Below are 8682 nucleotides of genomic sequence, written 5' to 3' on the forward strand. Positions count from 1 at the left end.
TGTCACTCTGTCTCTCTCTGTCACTCTGTCCCTCTCTCTCTGTCACTCTGTCTCTCTCTGTCACTCTGTCCCTCTCTCTTCCCCTCTCTCTGTCACTCTGTCTCTCTGTCCATCACTCTTCCCCTCTCTCTGTCACTCTGTCTCACTCTGTCCCTCTGTCTCACTCTGTCCCTCTCTCTGTCACTCTGTCCCTCTCTCTGTCTCTCTCTGTCACTCTGTCCCTCTCTCTTCCCCTCTCCCTGTCACTCTGTCTTTCTCTGTCACCCTGTCCCTCTCTCTGTCTCTCTCTGTCACTCTGTCCCTCTCTCTGTCTCTCTCTGTCACTCTGTCCCTCTCTCTGTCACTCCGTCTCTCTCTGTCACTCTGTACCTCTATCTTACCCTCTCTCTCTCTGTCATTCTGTCCCTCTCTCTGTCATTCTGTCCCTCTCTCTGTTTCTCTCTGCACTCTCAGTCACTCTTTCCCTAGGAACCAGACGGCTTTAATAACAAACTGGAGAGCTGCTGAATAAAAAGCTAAATAAGTCAAAAACCACAATTAATAAAAAATGAAAACCAATTGCAAATGGTCTCAGAATGTCCCTCTCTACATCATACTAAAAATTAAATTGAAGGTGAACAACCCCTAAGACAGCTCTTTATGCACATACATTTTTTCAGTTTTACCCCAATATATGATTCGATGTGTACAAGTCAGACCATTGCGTCTTTACATGTGGGCTGCTTTGATTTTTTTTGCCCGGGCTGCTTTTTACCCCCAGTCCGGCCCTGAAGAGCAGAGAAATGACAGGAGGATTAGAAGAAGCAGACTGCGGGTCGGTGGACTGCACATTCTAGTTCAGGGCAGGTACGCAACTCTGGTGGCTGTGATTAATAGCCAACAAGTGAAGTGCCGAACCGCATCTAATTAGACAGCGGGCGGCCCACTTAAACACAGGGCAGAGCGGCCCCTCGGGCATTTGCCCGCACGGACAGATTACCAGTCCGGGCCTGATTTTAACCACAGCTGACCATTCAAGTTGGCCATACATGTACCAATAATGCAGTACAAAATACAATTATTGGTAAGTGTATGGTGTTCCTCTGAGCCCAAGTGATACATGTACTATGCATATCAGTCGCTCTGGGATCAGTCAGATTAGAAAATTTTAGCTGCCAAATGCAAATATGCCCTTACAGAATACAAGTGTAAGCATTAGAATAATGGGTCATTTTGGATAGTGCTATGGGCCACTTTCTGGCCTTTATATTTTGATGTTCTTTACCAAGTTTTGGTTTCTGAAAAGATTCCAAAATTGGCTTCCAAAGCATATGGCAATCACATAAAGGTTAAAGATAAAGTATATGAACCATTCTCTCTGTTATGCAGTTCCAGGGATATCCATATAAAATAAACTATAGCTTTTAGATTTCACTTTTATCAGCATTCCAGCTGGGCACCCGCGTACTCAGCTTTTGTTCACTGTTGCTTAAATAAAGAAAATTCTCAGAAGAAGCAGAACACAGTCTTTGGCCACAAGAGGGTGGCATGCACTAATCTATATTAGCTGCTACTTTTATTTTGCTGTTTACATTTAAAAATAATATAATGCTCAAAGAAGGAGACAAGAGAAAGGAGTATATGGTGTTGCACAATCTATTTCCAAAATCATGTAAGTGATTGTGTACTAAGACAACGTTGGAATCAACTAATTCATCGTGAATAAAAGAGTAAATCAATTGTGTTATATTGTGGAAAAACTTAGTGACTTTTGTCATTAATTCAATTGAATTAATAAAGTGAAAAAATCTTGTGGAAATTCATTGTGGAATAAAAAACTTTTAAAGTGCAAAGTGCTTGGTAATACATGATTGAACCCACGACATATGAACCATAAATAGTGGGAATGAGAAATTAAAGGGAGGTGGAACGGAGGAATGATTCAATACTTGGGGGGCTTGGAATTCAATCGAGCACACGTGTAGCCATTGCAATGAGACAACGTTTTTTTGGTCAGTACAAGGTGGTGTTTTTTATTAGTGTCTAGGGAATAGGCCATACAATATAGGTATATAGGCCATACATGGAATAGGCCATACAATATAGGTATATAGGCCATACATGGAATAGGCCATACAATATAGGTGCCTCTGAGAGGACACAGTGTTGGTTAAAAACAATTTTTGCACACCATACTGCACTGTGGTCGATTGCCATATCACCATACTACACAAGGCTAACGTGTCCTTAATACAATACATATCACAAATTTGATTACTCGCTTGCAAAAAGGATACTGTTTCTTTTTAGTTTCATTCCAAAACCTGCCCTCAAGAGAGAGTTCTAAAGATTAACTCTTACTATATTGTTTACACCGTTTCCACCCACTCACTATACCACTTTTACATTGCTCATCAGTGTTCTCTATGTACCCCTTCTCTACTATCAATTCATTATAGGGTATTTGGGGGATGTAGGATCTGGAAGGGAACAGTCTAATGATTTAATTACGCTGTAATCCCCATCCACCCACACACTAGATCGATTCTCCACCCTTGTTTTTTAATAGTTTTTTAATTGAATTAATGACAAAAGTCACTAAGTTTTTCCACAATATAACACAATAGATTTACTCTTTTATTCCAGATGAATTAGTTGATTCCAACGTTGTCTTAGTACACAATCACTTACATGATTTTGGAAATATATTGTGCGACGCCATATACTCCTTTCTCTTGTCTCCTTCTTTGAGCATTATATTAATTTCTTATTTATAGGAGTTGTCAGCACATCTATACCAAGTGGTATATTGGCTCACGGTAAAGGGACTTCGTTAGGCATTGACACCTGGTTAGAAAGTGCAGCGAATACCAATTTCTTTCATTCTACATTTAAAAATACTTACAATGTGAGCAAATGTGAAAATGGTGTTCAGAATATGTATTTGTCACTAAGAAAAAAAATACAATTTTGAGGTGCATAATATATTAAACAGAATACATTATTAAACAGAATGAAGCCTGTTGCCACTTAAAACACAATACAAGGATAATGCAAAAAGTAAAAAAACAACAGTAAGACACTACAATGGAGGTTACCTGTATTGACCTGGACAGTAGAAATGATATCTGACATCATTGTTAACAGTAAAGAAAGGAAAGGTGTTTTCCTCTGATGAGATGCATTACTAAACAAACAAATGTAGCCGAGTACTTGCTACAATTATGCTGCAGCATTTTGACACACATCAATAGTAGAGAACCCCCATAATGTTTTGACTTCAGCCCTTGATAGCATTCTTTTGCTTCACAGTATTTTGAAGCAAATGAGTGCTTAGAGCTCAATGACCTAGGCCTAGACAAACTAGACTTTTCCTTTCAGTAGTTAATATGTAACATGAGTTCTTATTGACACTTTTAAGTAGATAATTTATTTTTTGTGTATGTTTAATGAATGCTAATGTAGTTCTCAATCAATACTCTGCTCACTAGCAACTAGTGGAGGCACTTGGCGAACGTTAGAACCTTGGCTTTACATTATATACTCAGTAAATTTATTTATTTTTTTAAAAGGTTTTTATTTTTTTTTTGTTTTTAACAACACACAAACAAGACAGTCACAGTCCATGTACAATTCAGGAGAAACCACACAGCATTATTCACTGACAGAGCAACCACAAAGCTTATACAGTACACGGAAAAAAATAGAAGGTAGCAATACAGGTCAAATCCTGACAAACGGTCTGAGTACAACCACTAAGAGAATCTAGACAGGTGGTGCCTCCGGAAGCTCAAGTGTTGGGTTAGCATCTAACCAAGAGGCCCAGATATTATTGAATTTAGTAGGTGATCCTCGAGCTGCATATGTCAGTTTTATAAGTGGTAGAGTTTTGTTCACCAGTGTAACCCAATCCATCAGCTTCGGTGACTCAGAACTCATCCACTTAATGGCAATTAGTTTTTTTGCATAAAACAAGATTGCTCTCATCAGTTTCCTGGAGTCAGCCCGAGGGAGGAGGTCCTCCACTACTCCTAGGAGACACACCTCCGGAGTCATAACCCTAGGCAAAGCCAGATTCTCATCTATGTAACCCATCACCTCAGACCAATATCTGCTAATGTGGACACATTCCCATACCATATGTTCAAAGCCCGCATCCTCAACGTGGCATTTTGGGCACTCAGCATTAAGTGATTTCCCCATAAATTTCAACCGAAGTGGAGTGATATAGACCTGGTGGAAAAATTTAAATTGTATAAATCTATCTCTCGTGGCAATGAGGAAGTCATATATGTGAGCAGTAGCTTCTGCCCATTGGTCCTCGTCCAGGGCAGGAATCACCTTAGTCCACTTAAGACGTGCTTTGGCAAAAGGGGTAGGTGTGGCTGGCGGCAGTAATTTGTATAGATGGGAGAGTAACTTATCTGCGTCGGGTTCCCAGAGCCTATCCTCCCATACAGTTGTGCCCAAAGACGGTTTGAGAGAACTAAATTGTGACTGAAAGGCATGACGCAACTGCAAATATCTAAAAAATTGTAGACCGTGATTGCCCAATTTCTCTTTCAGCACATCAAATTGGGGAAAAGTGCCGTCCACTAATAGATCGGATAGCCACTTGATTCCCATCTGTGGCCAGTAATAGAAGTCAGGGAGATCAAGAAACTGCTGGAGATTAGAGTTTCTCCAGATGGGCACATGCGGGGAGGTACCCCTGTTGACCCGCGACTTTTGTCTCATTACCTTGTCCCATACTCTAATAGGGGTACTAAGAACTTCAGGTATTTCAGGTGAGTCTTTAAGGGATCTGTATGGCGCATTACGCAGGGCCTCTAGCGAACCCATAACATTACCGTGCAAGACTGTTAAGGGGTTATCAGGATCTGGATTGAACCAATTATGTACATAAGTTAGATTTAGAAAGGTGGGCCAAGACCTTACCATTTTTGTCCCCCGATTCAAACACTTTTTGGCTCTGGTACAATAGTTTCTTCCTAGTCATATTCACTAATTGCATATCTAATTCCTTTTGGGCCTTTACTAACTGGGCATGTTGTTCCTCCGTTTTCCCCATGGCAAATATGGCCTGAGCCTCTTGCAAGTCTGCCTCTTTTTGCTTCAAGACCTCTCTAGCATCCTCCCTGGCACATTTTATAGCAGTAATAAGAGACCCTCTGGACACTGCCTTAGAGGCATCCCAAGTTATATTAGTACTCGCAGTACCGACATTAGCCTCCCAATATTGGTCATAATCCTGAACACATTTGGATGTGATTGATTCGTTAGTTAACCACAAAGGGGAGAGACGCCATAAAGCATGTTTGGAAGCTATACCCAGAGAAATGGTAAGCTCAAGTGGAGAATGGTCTGAGTGTGCCCTTGGTAGATATTGGATCTCCTGGAGAAATTGTGCAAAGTTAGCGGTGCCTAATGCCAAGTCAATGCGCGACAGCGTGCTGTGAGATTTAGAGTGACATGAGAATTGTGTTTCTGCTGGATATTTAGTACGCCATAGATCAAGGAGCCCTAGAGCTGCCATCCATCCCCTGAGATGGGCAGCCGATGCTTCCACACCTGAAAGCCGGTCAGTTTCTGGGTTCACTGTGCTGTTAAAATCACCTAAGTAACAGATAGGATCAGCAGGAAGGGCCATCACCTTTTGAGATATCTGTTCTAATAGGGTAAGGGAGAACGGAGGAGGCATATATATGTTTACAAGGATCAATGGCTGATTGTGAATCTTGCAATGTAAAATTATAAATCTACCAAAGAAATCAGTATGGAGGGTGAGTAGTTCAAACGGTATCCCTTTTTTAATCAGTATAGAGACTCCTCTGGAGTAGGTTGAGAAATGCGCATGATATGCATGACCCACCCAGTGGCGTTTGAGGGCTAGTAGTTTTTGACCAGTCAGGTGGGTCTCCTGGAGTAGGACCACCGCCGGGCGCCGTTTATGAATCAAATTAAGGACGAGCGCTCTCTTGAATTTGGAATTGAGTCCTCTAACATTCCACGTTACAAGTGTCACATTCGCCATGATAGAAAGAACAAAATGAGTTGCCACCAGAGCCAGATGCTCTGTCGTAACCTGTCAGATAGCCAATAATGCAAAGACTGTGAGTACAAACAACATAAAACACGACATATAAAACCCCAACTTGATGTACAGATCAGCGTAATGCGTCTCCTCACGAGACTTCCCATGGACTTGAGACCCCCCACCCTGCCCACCCCCCAAACCTGGGTGGGCCTATACCAAGAACTGTTAACTTGCTGAGGATGATGTCCAATTAGCAAATCAGCTACTCGACAACGAACAAATGTAGAAGCCAGAAAGGCGAAAAATTAAGTTCCAATTACTCCGTGCCGTTGCGCACGCCTTGCTTCACCTCCATAGAAATAGGACAGTGCAGGTAACCACTCAGTTCAACGATGAATGCGCATAGTGGCCATCAAATGTAAGGCTGTCCACTATCATAATACATCCGGGCTGATGGAAGTGCGGCTAAGGTGTAGGCATTAAGGTGGGGTACTTCCAAGCTTGTGTTGACAGCCCTGCAGTCTCCACAGTAAATTTATTTTTATATTAAATTTGTATTTTATCCTGGTTTAGTAAAGGATCATTGTCAAATGCCTTTTTTTGTTTTTTTAGCATATAGACTGCATTGTACAGTACAAACAACCATAAACCATTTATAACAGTGACACTGATAAAGGGGGGGCAATTATCCTTAGATATGTCTCCACAATAAACTTTTATATGTTTATATACTCTGCATTATGCTATTGGTGTCACTCATTAGTCAAAAACTATAAAGCCTAAGGGAGATGTCTTTTCTTACGTATTTATCATTTATGGGTATGGGCTAGAGTATGCAAATTATAGGGACCCAAGTTCAGCTCTTTCATTTTCTTCAGTATTCTCCTACTTGATTCTGATGTGGTCTCCCTGTCCCGAGTTTTCAGTTTGATATTTATTTGAAAGGTTGCAACCTTTATATATATATCTATAGTACACAGAAAATATTAATCCAGAAATCTCTTATTTTAAGCTCAGATATTTACATGTCCAATGTCAAACAATTATGTGAAGAATGGAGGTACATTTTTATATACAGATCAGTACAACAGAAACACACAGGCAGTCAAAAATGTGCAGAAGATCCACATGGATAGTGAATACAAATGACACTACAAAACTACGGGACATAATGAATTATATACAGCTTGGGCCTTGTTATCAGTTCATCCAGAGATTGTCCAGCTGGTGATTTAATCAGGTCAATCTAGGTATAGGCCATGTACTGCTGTTGATTGTATATTACAATATACACACACACACACACATTTATTTTCTACTAACACTCTATTCCCTCAACCAGTGGCCACCCTATGAATCACTTCCACTGCTCTTTGACAAACATTTATCTTAAAGGAACATTAACACCAAAAAAAATGTTATAAAGTAATGAATATATCATGTACTGTTGCCCTGCACAGGTAAAACTGATCTGTTTGCTTCAGAAACAATACTATAGTTCATATAAACAAGCTGCTGTGTAGCAATGGCGGTAAAAGAAAAAACTTTTGTATCAGTGATAAAGTTGATCCACTTGCAATTTAAAGTGCGGAAGTGCAACGTTTCGGGGACACGCCCCTTTCTTGAGATGCTTGAGAAAGGGGCGTGTCCCCGAAACGAAACGTTGCACTTCCGCACTTTGAATTAAAGCAAGGGTTTCCCTGCAAGCAAGCCTTGTGTGCCGGTATCTTTGTTTCTTGATTCTTTATTACAACCATGTGTACAGAACATTGGAATCTACCTCAAGGACACAACAAAGTGATTGGAAGTATTGATTGCCCAATAAGTGACTTAATTCTGGTTACTATGGACGTGCAGAGTCTGTACACCTGCATTCCGCACGTGGCAGGTTTAGATGCTGTGCAGAATATGATCACAAGGAATTCTACATAGGAATTACTTTAAGTTTGAGAATCAATTTTACATACAGAGCACAGGGACCGCCATGGGTTCAAAGGTCCCCCTGGTGTATGCAAACACACATATATATATGCCTATGAAAGTGTTAACATCTTTGGACATCCAATGTTTAAAAAGAATGGGGCCTTCTTCAGATGCTTTATAGATGATATCTTTTTTGTATGGTCTGGGACAGCGGTTGAGTTGGAGAGTTTTGTAGAACACTTGAATGCTTTAGAAAGTCCAGTGAAATTTACCTTGAAACATAGCTGTGAAAGCATTGAATTTTTGGATGTTAAAATGTATAAAGTGGGAAACAAACTGCACACATGTATATACACGAAGCCCACGGATAGAAATACCACAGTACACTATCACAGTAACCACCCAAGGCATTTGCTGAATTCTTTGCCCAAATCGCAAATGCTAAGGGTGGTGCAGATTGACAGTGAGGCTAGCAAAAGGGCCCAGGATTTGGAAATAATGGCTGCTAAATTTTTGGAAAGAGGGTATCCCCAGAGATTGATTAAGGATACCAAGTATTGGGCACTAAGTCTGGACCGTGATACAGCAATAAGCAATGGGAAAGACCAGAGTAAAAGGGATAAAGCTGTCGGTACTGACATATATATATTAAGTCAATATGGGATCCAATCAGATCACATAAATCAATGTATACAGAAACACTGGTCAATTGTTTCCAGTGACGAAAATCTGTCCAATATCAA

Source organism: Xenopus laevis, chromosome 8S (assembly GCF_017654675.1).
Source record: "Xenopus laevis strain J_2021 chromosome 8S, Xenopus_laevis_v10.1, whole genome shotgun sequence".
In the NCBI taxonomy this organism is placed as follows: Eukaryota; Metazoa; Chordata; class Amphibia; order Anura; family Pipidae; genus Xenopus; species Xenopus laevis.